Source organism: Plutella xylostella, chromosome 20 (genome assembly GCF_932276165.1).
Source record: "Plutella xylostella chromosome 20, ilPluXylo3.1, whole genome shotgun sequence".
NCBI classification, from domain to species: domain Eukaryota; kingdom Metazoa; phylum Arthropoda; class Insecta; order Lepidoptera; family Plutellidae; genus Plutella; species Plutella xylostella.
Window position 1 is genome coordinate 4,022,471 of NC_064000.1, and position 13,028 is coordinate 4,035,498.

Genomic DNA, 13,028 nt, shown 5'->3' on the forward strand with positions numbered 1-13,028 from the left:
TTCGTTGATTTATTTATCGATACGTTCACTCATGTCAAAAATCAAAATAACAGTTAAAAAAAAAACAAAAAAAAAGCGCGGGAAGCGGGAACCATTGAAAAGACCAGGCGGGATTTTCGAAAAATTTATTAATAATATTCATTAAAACTACTGCAAATACGTAAATTACTAATAAAAACCAATAAAAAGTTTGTTGCATACATAATAAATTAAAAAATAGCAATGGGGAAGGTGAGAACAAGAAAAAAAAGGAAGAAGAATGATGAGGGTGATAAGTCCGACGTAGAAACGACGTCGTCCGAATCTGAGGTTGAAGTTTTAGATATTTCAAAACCTTATTTAGTAACAGATTACAAGAGGCGTTACCCAGAGGATTCCGGAGCTGCAGAGTTTGTTGTTTTCGTAGAGTCCTCCAATGCGGAGATGCCCATTGGAACAAGAGACCTTATGTCCATATCGAGTTGCATTAAAAGATTCAACAAAGGTGTAAAATACCTGAGATCAATGAATAAATTTAAAATTGCAATATATTTTGAAAAGGCCAGCCTTGCAAATGCCTTTTTGAACAACTCCACATTCCTAAAGGATTATCAATTTAAGGCTAACATACCAGCACAAAGCACAGAAATTACTGGTATTATTAAAAATGTGCCTACCAATCTGACAAACAAAAAAATCTTCACCATGCTGTCTAGTTACAAGAAGATCATATCTGTAAGGAGATTTACAAAGAGGACAAAGATTGACAACAATTTTATTCTACAGCCCCTGCAAACTGTAGCCATCACCTTCGCGACGTCAGTACTTCCAGACTACGTCGACTTGGACGGTTGGCGGCATGATATTACAGCGTATGTTCCTCCAGTCAAGCAATGTTTCCGGTGTCTCAGGTATGGCCATTTAGCAAAGTTTTGTAAGAACTCTGAACGCTGCTCCATCTGTAAAGAAGAGCACTCTTTTAAAGTATGCACAACCCCTATTGAAAAGGCAAAATGCTTCCACTGCGATGGCAATCATGTCAGTATCTCAGCCCAGTGTCCAATTAAACAGAAAAAAATCCAAGAAAACAGACAGAAAGTTAAGCCACCATCATTTGCTGACATATTCAACCATGAAAGTTTCCCCCCACTTGGTCCAAAGAAGCCTCTTGATCTTCTGTCTTTATTGAAAAGTAATGACAAGGCACTAAACCTTTTAGTGCAAAGCATCATAAAAATGATAACATTAAATAAGACCCAAGATACCCCAATATCTTCTAAAAATGTGTTAGAAGTATTGAATGATATTTGCAACCCCAGTGACACAAAAAAAAATAGTTCCAATTCACAAACAAATTAAAAATTGTACAGTGGAATGCTCAAAGTTTGCTATGTAATCGACATATTTTTGTAATTTTTTTGTATGATAATAATATTGATATAGCTTTAGTTTGCGAAACATGGCTTAAGCCTACACAACGCTTAAATATTAAAGGATACTCCATAGAACGCAATGATTGTGGTAATAAACATAATGGTGTTGCCATAGTCATTCGCAGTAGTATAAAATATAATAGATTAAATACATATTATGATGACTCACTCCAAAATATAACAATTAAAATAATATATAATAATACCTCTCTCACCTTAGTTAGTATGTATATACCAACAAATTGCACGCCATCTTTAAAAAAAAATAAGTTAGTAAATTTAATTGATTCCTTACCTAAACCATGTTTTGTATCAGGCGATTTTAATGCTCATCACACCATTTGGGGCTGTCAATCTGTCAGTGCTCGTGGAAGAGATGTCCTGGACTCTATAAATGATTGCAATTTAGTTTTATTAAATGACACTTCACCAACCACAGTAGGAACAAACATTTGGAGATCAAACGGTTTAGATTTGACAATAGTTAGTCCTTCTATAGCTCTTAATTGTAACTGGACAGTCCATGATGATCCCCTGGAAAGTTATCATCTACCCACAATAACAGATATTCTATATAATACAGTTAGTGATTCATCTTTAAACAACTTTACTTATCAAGATAACATAACAGAACTAAAAAGACCAAACTTACGTCTAATAAATTGGGCAAATTACTCAAAGCTAGCCAATGATTTAATTTAAGAATTTAATGTTAATTGTTCCGATCCTTTACAGTCGTACTATGACTTCTGTACCATTTTAAATAAAGTGGTAGATCTATCTATGGTTAGAACTAAATCCCATAATGTAAATAATAATAGTAAGCCAGCAGGAAACCATCCTAAATATCGATATTCTCCTCTTCCATGGTGGAATGAAAAGTGCGCTATGGCTGTGCAAAAAAGTAAAGAAGCATTTATTGCATTCAAACAGGATCCTAGTGAATCAAATTATATTAATTTTAAAAAGTTTCAGGCTGAGAAAAAACTAATTATTAAGCTAGAGAGAACAGATAGTTGGAATAAATACTGTTCAGACTTAAATAGATCAACTCCTATTTCAAAGATCTGGCAATCTATGCGTAAATTTAATAAATCTTACAGTAAAAATACCAAACTCCATAACAATAGTGAATCATCTTGGATTAATAACTTCTTAAGAAAATATACACCTGATTTTGTTTCACAACCACTACATTTAAATAATACCTCAATTAACCCCACCAATAGTTACATTAATAATCCTTTTACTATAGATGAATTAAAAGCAGCAATTAAATCACGTAGAGACACCACCTTTGGCTTAGATTGCATTTCATACAAAATGTTACAGAATATTAATACAGATAGTCTACACAAATTTTTACACATTTTAAATTTACTTTGGGATAAATCAATAATTCCTAAAGAATGGAAGCAAGATTGCTTGGTTCCAGTTCTTAAAGCAGAAAAAGACCCAAATGATGCAGATTCTTACCGTCCAATAGCTTTAACATCCTGTTCAGGCAAACTCTTTGAGCAACTAATAAAACAGCGTCTTGAGTTTTATATTGAAAGTAATCATATCCTTCCTAGAAATCAATTTGGGTTTCGTCGTGGTCGATCAGCAAGAGAAAGTATAGGTCATCTCTTCCATGATATTAACACTGCCATTAACAGTAATAAACACCTTATATGTATCTTTTTTGATATTGTAGGCGCATTTAATAACATTAATCATTCAGTTTTATGTACAACTCTTTCTTCTTTGGGAATACCTGAAAAATGCGTAAGGTGGATTCATGAATTCATTAGTGGAAGGGAAGTTTATGTAAAAATTAGCTCTAATTCAATTTTTGGACCCAGATTATCTACTAAAGGCGTTTGTCAAGGTGGTATTTTGAGTCCTCTTTTGTATATACTTTATATCCATAGGCTAAATGAAATGTTAGGATCAGAAGTAAACAATTTACAGTTTGCTGATGATTTAGCTATTTATTGCAGTGGTGATAACATCTCAGACACAAGTAAAAAACTAAATTTAGCTTTAAAAAAACTTCATAGTTACTTTCAATATTTAAATCTAGAAGTTAGTCCTACTAAAAGTAAAATAGTTGTATTCTCAAAGAAAAAAGTTTCAACAGTTAAGATACAGTATAATAATAATTTGATACCAATTCATCCATATGCAAAATTTCTGGGAGTAATATTTACTCATAACCTGTCTTGGTACAAATATGTCGATTGCATAGCAGAGCGAGCTCTACGTTCTACAAATATTTTGAGATCTTTGGTTGGCACTCAGTGGGGTGCCGATTCCAAGATTCTTTTAACTTTATATAAAGCCCTAGTTCGAAGTCACTTTGACTATAGTTTTTTCTGTTACTGCATAGATTCAAAATTAGTAAATAAACTTGAAAAGATTCAAAATATTAATTTAAGATTAATTTTGGGTGCCTTTAAATCAACTCCTATTAACTCAATGCAAATTGAGTGTAACTTGTGTCCATTAAATATCAGATTTAGTAATTTAAAACACAATTTTATTCTAAGATTGTTGTCTGAAACTGACAATCTTCTTCTTTCCAAACTATTGAAGTATAATTCTTATCATTTCCTATGTCATAACATCCATCAAATTTTAACATTTAAGAGTGAATATAATATTCACAATAGTACCACTTTGCCCTGCTATGGGGGAACATATGGAAGCAAATTTTGTAGCCTTAATATTGAAATAGATAGGACACTGACTGACAAATATGCTGTTTACAATAGATTGGATGAATACAGAGACTTTAAGCAAATTTATACAGATGGCTCTAAATGTAACGATAATGTCTCTATGGCATATTATGTTCCTGCTTATAAATTGGGTCATGGCTTAAGATTACCTTCTAATGCAAGCATATATACAGCAGAAGCTCAGGGCATTTATGCAGCCTTAGAATACATAGAAGCAACTAACCTTAATTTCAAGAAATGGTTGATCATTTCGGACAGCATGAGTGTATTAATGGCTTTATCAAATCCTTCTTATAGTAGTGGCACAAATTACATCATATACAACATCAGGCAGATTTATAGCAGGCTTTGGCTCAATCAAGACAGAGAAATCCGCTTTATTTGGACACCTTCACACATTGACGTTTCGGGTAATGACCTCGCTGATAAACTTGCCAGCTCCATAGTAAAAAATCCCAATATCCAACAAATACCTATTAAAAATATTAAGTTGCCAGGTTCAGACTGCAAAGTTTTAATCAAGAATATTATAAAAGACCAATGGATGACTCATTGGCATGAAACAATCCAAAGTAAAGGAAAATGGTATAGCTCTATCAACTCCGACATTACTCAACCCTGGTTCATCAAAGGAAAATTTATAAACAGAAACTTTTATTCAACTATTTGTCGTTTAAGACTTGGACATGGCAGATTCAATGAACACCTTTTTAGATTAAAAATGATACCTTCCCCAAATTGCACATACTGTAATAACGATATAATTCAATCCCTGGATCATATATTTTTTGATTGCTCTGCATTTAATCTACAAAGGATTATTCTTATTGACAATTTACTGGATTTATACAAAGAAGCCCTGGATGTCCCGCGCTCTATTCAGGATCTTCTCAAGAATACGGATACATTCTACCCCATTTATGAGTATATCAAAAATACGATTGGAGTTATTTGAAAAAATAACAAATACCAGAAAATACACAGTACCCTGATATAACGATACATAACGATAGACAAGGCTATAAGCCTCGACAATATAATACTAAAGACTTGGTTTCGACCTTATATTTACAAGAAGATTTGAAGATTACAACGAAAGACAAGGCCTTTGGCCTCGAACAAAATCACATAGAAGACAAAATTAAATAAGACCAGGCGGTATGGGATAATACCCTTAGCCTTTTCCGTGAAAAGGAAAAAAAATAACCAAAAAAAAAAAAAAAAAAAACAAAAACAGGTGCAAACTTCCTGTTGTTTTTTATCGCAGGCAATTATGATTCTTCTGTAGGACAAAATACAGCTCATATTTGTTGATACAGGTGTTCCATATTATGTTCCGTTGTTTACGACCGAATTTCAAGTGGTGCTTTTCTGGACGCTTCCGTGCTTCGGACGGCACGTTAAGCCGTGGGTCCCGGTTGCTGCTTCGGTAGCAGTCGTTAAGCCTAGTCAGAGGCCTTCGGGCGGCTTGAAAACATCTGACAGTCGGGTTGCCCACTTACCCGACAACTCTCTCAGCACAAGCTTTCTTGTGTTGGGGTCCACCAACCCGCACTTGGCCAGCGTGGTGGACTAGGCCTAAACCCTTCCTTCATTGGAAGGAGACCCGTGCCCCAGCAGTGGGGACGTAATGGGTCGTGATGATGATGATGGTACAAAAACGAGTCTTCACAAATGACAATACAAATACAGTTCATTTTCAAAAATAATTTTGAAATAATTTCTTTGTTTTTTGTGTCATAGACAAAAATGTATCTTAATAGCTGGTAAATAGAGTTTAGTTTCAAACATTTTCAAAATGAATGTGTCATAGACTAAAACGATTCTTCACAAGTGATTATAAAGATCAGTTACAAATATTTTTTTAAATTAACTTTGAAGTCGTTTAGTTTATTTTAATAAACACAACGTTTGATAATTCTTTGTCGTTTATACAGTTGTAGTTTTTAAAGACCATCTCTAAAGAAATCTGTAAGGATTGCCCTCTAAATGATATAGAAGAAGCTCCCCTTAAGGCTAGTCTTATACCTCGTTTACATTCAGCCGAAGTGAGCAGGGAAGTGGGCAGGGCAGTGTGTAAACGCGATACTTCTCATGCCGCTGCCATTGCCACTCGCGCTGCCCGGCGCTCCCCTAAATGGCGGTTTTTTGTGCGGATGTCAAAGGATCGGCAGCGCGAGCGGCAGTGCGTGTTTACATTCAGCTCCGACGCTCAGTACTCTCGCCGAGCGCCTGGAGGAGGTTCACTTGAACTTAAGTTGATTGTCTAATAAATTTCGGGGTTTTAAATTTTTTTATCAAGAGCTAATTTCTTACGTACTATGGGTACATTCGAGTAACGCATGTGTCTTTTTTTTCTACTACGGATAGTGATCGTTTAGGTAATTGCAACGACTGAACCGATTTTAATGCATCAGATAATGTTGCGTCGCTCCTTAGTGGTCGTTTCTTTTTTCTGCCTATAAAATTTTTCTCCCTATATAAAATGAGACCGCGGCCGATGTAATTATTTCGACGTCTGCCATTGCCGACACTTGAAAGCGAAGTGAGTTGTAGGGCAGTATGTAAACACGCACACTCCTCTCGATCCTGCTGCAGCAATATTTAGGGAATTATTGCCGACAGCGCGAGGGGCAGCGGCAGGGGCTGAATGTAAATGGGGTATTAAGCCTCTTATGAGTGGAACGATGGTCGACATAGTATTGTATTTGTCACCTGATAGCTCCTCTTTTAACTGTAAAAAGGGCTGCAGTATCGGCAATACATCTTTGATCACCGTCCAATCATCCCCACTGAGGTTTTCTGAAGCTCTGTCTAGTCCATCAGTGCCAAACAGATGGGCTGCCTCAGAGTCAGTAATCGCTCTAACATAATAAATAAGTGGAATTCCACCTTGTCACAATATCTTGTTTTAAGACAAGCTCTGTGAGATTTAACTCGCCTTGCTTCTCTTTCAGCTTGTAAGAAGCTACCGAACTTTGCTTAAAGTAAGTGACTATTGTTCTACACTTAAGCAAAAATTCTTTTAGCCCTTCTACACTAGCAATGGTATCGTTTACTGTGAGGTTGACCGTGTGGGCAACACATGGATGGTGATGCTTTTGCAAGTCATCATTGATTTCCTTTTTCACATTGGCGGCGCTATCGGTGACGACAGTCACCACCTTACTCAAAATTTCAAACTTGTTACATACTTCAGTTATCGCTGCAGCAGTGTTAGTACCTGTGTGGGATATTTTAACTTCGACGGTCGCCAAGCAGTGAAAAATCGAGGACGAAGTGCCAAGTCATGCTCAAACAGGTTCTGTTCCTAGTCCTTTCCAATAGTCGCAGGTGACGCTGATGTCTATCTGGTGAAGGGAATTTTGCAGTTCTTGTTTGATCCGCATATTTTTATTTTGGCAACAATTTTTCTGATAAAGTTCTCCTTGATGGAAGAGTATGTTTTTTATTAAGTTTGTTAACTAATATTTTAAAGCCAACATCTTCGACAATTAATAACGGTTAGTAGTTCAAGACAATCATATCTAGCACAGCTTCATCGATGTCACTTATTTGCTCGTCCGTCCGTAAGATCACGAGTGTTGTCGACAGCTATGTGTTGTTTTGATTTTGATTAATAAAAGTTTTTTTTACATAATTTACAACACACTGTTTTTTTGTCAGGTGCTAAGTCGAAATAATCCCACACAAATGATTTTTTTAAACTAAGACGTGGCATTCTAGTGTTTCTTTACCAAACTTTTAAAAAACACCACCGAATGCTTAGTTAAAAAATCACGTAGGTATAAACTTCTGTTTAGGGTATCCCCGGAAACTTCACTGTCTCTGATCACTTTCTACTCGTAGTCTAAAGCATAGTTTACACGAAGCCAACACTGGCTGCCAATAAAGCGCTGGCTTGGTATTTGCCTCGTGTAAACAGTTTTTCAAGCCAAGCCAGCGCTGGCTGCCAACGCTGGCGAGAATAGAGCGCCCGTCTATTTTTCTACCCAGTGACTTCCGCCCGCATACCCCTCGACCCCCGCGCCAGCGTTGCGGACACGTCTAGACACACTGACACAGTCACTGGCGAACGTCCGTACGGTGTGTATGTTTCTTTGTTTGTTTGGAATTTCTGCGACAAAATGCCGAGAAAATTCAACGAAGAGGATACTTTAAAATTTGTACAACTTTATATATTTGTGAATCCGGCAGCATTTGCTGAGCGTATTTCCAATTGCCGGAACAAACTAGTGTGTACAGTTGTACACCTATGTATAAGTAGTAAGTAAGTAATTTTTGATGTTGTTCTATATAACTAAAATATTATTATTGTTTAAAAATTTATGGTTTCTATGTGTAAAATCATTAGGATTAAGTACTTATTGTGTTTGGCAATAAAAACCATTTTCTTTCTTTCTTTCTTTCTTTATAGAGAGCACGAATGCTTGTGGGATAAGCGTTGTGAGGCATACAAAAATAAAGAAATGCGCGCTTCGGCACTAGAACAACTTTGTGTAGGAATGAATATAGAAGAACTGACTATTGATGAAGTTAGATCAAAAATCAAAAGTATTCGAAATACGTACTACTTGGAACTCGAAAAAATTGAGAAATCTACGAGATCTGGGGCTGGGGCGAGCGTTTATAAGCCAAAAGCAAAATGGTTTGATGAATGTGATTCGTTTGTGAAGCCGGTTTCTATAAGGAGAAAAACCATAGTAAGTAAAATCACATTATTATTTATTATTTTAAACGAAAATTACATTTAAGCTGCTGTTACTTTAGGTGGGTTGGACATTAACCAGCATATGCATATATATTCTAAAAGGGAATTAAAAAATCTACAACTTCTTTCCTCTTCATTTTATTCGTTTATGAATAGGTTTAGACAATATTATGCAATGTTTATGAATTTTTTGACATGAATGAATTTTTCTTGTAAATTTCAACTTTTTCCGAGGGTATAGCTCGAAAACGCTTAGGAATTAGAAAAAAATATGTGATACAAAAGTTTTAGATAATTTTAAGAGCTCCATTTAATTAGTTGAAAATATTTCTCTCCGATGCACCGTTTTCGAGATATAAGCTAAAAACCAAAAATTTATACCTTTATCCCCCCTCCTTTCCCCCGCTCATCACCTAGGAGTCAGGACTTTTGGTATGTTAAAAACCTAAGCCCCCTGAACAAGTTTCTGAAGGAATCGCTTAGTTACCTGCTCACGCACTCTATACCTCATTTTGAGTCATTTATTGACTGGACTACTAGGGGTGTTAGGGAGCTCCGTAACCGTAACCGAAACTATCGGATATCCGATATAAAAAATCATCCGTAACCGTAACCGAATCCGAAATGAAAGTTTCGGATAGTATCGGATAGGGGCGGAGCCTAATTGAGACACGTTATGACAAGTAGTTTTGATCGGCCGGCCGCTGCCAGTGCCGACACTGCCGACACACAAGCTGCGCGCATTGTTTGTTTTTTTCTTCTTTGACAAAGTGTAGGTTGTGTTACGGAATCGATTGAATTTGTATAAAATGCGTCCTAAGTCGAGTGCAGTTTGGTCGTTTTTTAATGAAATGACCGATTCCGCAAAATGTAAACGGTGTGGTAAAAGCTTTTCAAGGAAAGGAGGTGGGACTACGTCGCTAAAACTTCACCTTAAATCACAACATAGTGATAAGTGCGAAGAACTTTTGCTACTGGAAAAAGGTAACCAACAAAATAACCTACAAACAGCCAAGCAGCTGACACCTTTACAAGAATGTAAAAAACAGTAGACACTCAAAGATTCGTTAAAAAACAAAGGTGCCTGGGATGAAAATTATGTGTGTACACTCCTCAGACCAAATAAAAATACAAGACAATCACGCCAGGTTATGTCAAGCAATAAAAAAACGGTCCTTAAAAAATGACACTGCAAGAATCGAATATGACATTTCGTTCCCCTCCTCGTACTTCACCCCCTCCAATATTCGGGCGCCATTGAGAATTTGCATGACAGTGACAGCACGCCAGGCCGCCATTGCTTATTGTTGTTGAGAAGTGCTTGCGTCGATTAATTTCCGCCTCTTTAAATCCACAATTTGTGCAATATTGTGTAAATTTTCGGCAATGTTTCGAAAGTGTTGTGTGCCCGTTTGCAATAATAAACGACAGGACGTTAAATTGGCCATTTTACTGACTTGGAGATTTCCTCAGGACATCCGTCACCGGTCCTTACAGAAACGGGTAGGTGTTGCTGAATTCATGATGAATTATTGACGATGCGTATTTCAAAATCAATCGTCCTTCAACATGCATTTTCGTTTAATGTCATAATTAACAAGTAATTTTTATTTAACTTTGATTTGTATTAATGTTTTCTAATTTTCAGATGCCAAGAAGACAACAGATCATGGTTATTCCAAGAAGCGCCACATTGACCATTCATATGCACAACCACCAAATAAAATGACATGCCTTGAAGTTAAGGGTATGTAGTAGTATTTTGTATTAAAAAATCCTGGCTTAAAAACTATCCTCTTGCTCTGCTGTGGGTCAATCACCACAATCAACTTATGAATAATATAATAGATTAGAATAATTGTTTTGGTTGGTAAATAAGGGCTAAGAATTATGGCTTTCTTCACTACATGTAACATTTATTTTTCAGGTGCTTGTACCATCACCTCAATACCATCCTGCAATCCAAGGTATTTTGAGGACTTTTTTTAAAATAAAGCTTATACATGTTAGAATAACATATTATTAAGAAATATTATAAATAAATGAACAATAAACAATAAAAACAATAAAACAATAGGTTACAATTTATAGGGTTTCCACGCAGACGAAGTCACGGGCGGCCACCAGTTGCCACAGAATTTTGAACCAGGCCCGGTTCTAGCATGCCCGGACTACACTGTTGTCAAAATGTCATAATTATGTTTTTTTTTCAGATAGTTGTACTATCACCTCAATGGAGCAGGAGGGTGCTGTTCCATCTTCCAGCTCTGCAATCCAAGATACACAAGGTATTTACAAAGACTTTTTTTAGCATAGGGTGTAACTAGAATTTTCACCATGAATTTGAATATTATTTGTACCATCAGTGATTTTTTCGTAACTATGTCTCATAGTTTCAGACTTTCCTATACTGACCGATCTTAATGTTACACCCCATGTTTAGTAATATAGTGCCTTCTTAAATTAATTTTGTTGTATGGTTTCTTTATTGCCTTTAATATTCATGTTCGAAGAAATAAATAAATTCAAATACTTGCTTGTTAGCAAACTCGGGCTCAGGTACAGAGTTAGATTTTTTGTGTGCTATTATGCTTAAGGTCAGAGGCACTAAATGTTTCTGCAAAAGTTGACAAATGTTCCTCTCTTGAGTTATCCCCCTACATTGTGGTCAGAATAGGGGGGGTCAAAAATGTGTATAGTCTCATATGTCTACTTCCTATTTTTTATTTTGGATTATTTTGATTAAATACTTACTACACTTACTACACTACTTACATGACATGTTTTGTAAATATTGGTATGTATTTTCAGGTTCATCTTGTAAAACACCAAGAAAACTGGTTAAGAAGAGATTATTAAGAAATGTGAATTCATTAACTCCGAGATGCAAATTATTTTATAATGAATATAAAAAGGCGAAACGCCAAAATGGTTATAACTACAGAGCCAAAAGGGCATTGGCCTTCAGTAAAGAAACATTTTTAGAAGAGTTAACAAAACACATGAATCCCTTAACTAAATCAGTTTTATGGATGCAAGTTCGACTCTGCACAAAAAATAAGAAGGCCCTAAATCATACAGGTTTCTACAAAAAATATTTATTTTGCCTTCCAAGTCATCATTAAGGAAAATGATAAGCCAATTAAATTTAAGATTAATCCACAAATTTTTGAACATATTAAACAACAGGTAACATATTATAACTTTGATTTTTTTATTTAATTAATACTTATATGTACTTTATTAAGATAATCATTAAATTATCATATTTTTATGCTTTCAGGTCTCAAAATGGGATATTAGAAAAAAAATATGTACAGTTGTATATGATGAGATGGCAATTGAAACTGCATTAACTTATGCAGCCCACAAAGCTTTGTTGATTTGAATGGCAAAATCAACCAGTTTGCAGATCATGCCCTCATTTATGTCTTTATGCTTCGGGGTGCTGTATTTAAATGGCAGCAACCAATCGCCTTTTTCTTTTGTGAGGGTGCCACATCAAGTCTTCAATTAAAAGGCATAATTAAAAATGTTATAGCAGCAGTGACAGACACAGGGCTTACACCAATTGCGCTCATTTCTGTTCAAGGATCAAGCTTTCAGTCTGCTATAAACAGTCTATTAGATGACACTAAACGAGACCAATTATGTGCTGGAGAGATAGTTGGTGAGTAAAATTTAAATATTAGCTACAGATACCAGTTACTCATTAGTTATTATAATTTCATTCACAACTTTAAGACACATGGACTAGTCTGCATAGTCACTTCTGCTGGTGCATATTCCCTTGAATTTGTCATATTATAAATCATAATTTTGTTTTTCAGATGAAACTATTCATTTAAATGGCGCTTCGCTGAGTGTCTTTTTCGATCCACCTCATCTGTTAAAAGGCATGCGTAACAATTTACTAACGAAAGACATGCTGTTTGAGGGGAAAAGGGTGACATGGAATGACATTGTATAACCCAACGAAATAACCCTGAAAGGGTAGGCCCACTTGTTTCGTAATACTAAGATTTACGTTACATTTGGCGCCCAACGAAATAACCCTGAAAGGGTAGGCCCACTTGTTTCGTAATACTAAGATTTACGTTACATTTGTTGCCCAAAATTAGTAATCCAAACGGGAAGACCATTTTGTTCGGAATTCAGGCCAAGAGTACAAGTAGGTACTTC

At 35.7% G+C, this 13,028-nt stretch overlaps 2 long non-coding RNA genes across 3 annotated transcripts; one reads left to right on the plus strand and one right to left on the minus strand.

The window, feature by feature from the left end:
• Positions 1-110: 110 nt before the first annotated feature.
• Positions 111-1,694, minus strand: LOC125490105. Its single transcript, XR_007267446.1, has 2 exons — positions 972-1,694; positions 111-444 (listed from the first exon to the last, which is right to left on the minus strand). It is a non-coding gene; the product is annotated as an uncharacterized LOC125490105 (long non-coding RNA).
• Positions 1,695-9,989: 8,295 nt separating this feature from the next.
• LOC119691716 lies at positions 9,990-11,999 on the plus strand. Of its 2 annotated transcripts, XR_007267447.1 has the most exons (5): positions 9,990-10,349; positions 10,495-10,593; positions 10,774-10,813; positions 11,060-11,134; positions 11,658-11,999. It is a non-coding gene; the product is annotated as an uncharacterized LOC119691716 (long non-coding RNA). The 2 variants fall into 2 exon arrangements; XR_007267448.1 differs by lacking the exon at positions 9,990-10,349 and having other exon boundaries at positions 10,355-10,593.
• The last annotated feature ends 1,029 nt before the right edge of the window (positions 12,000-13,028 follow it).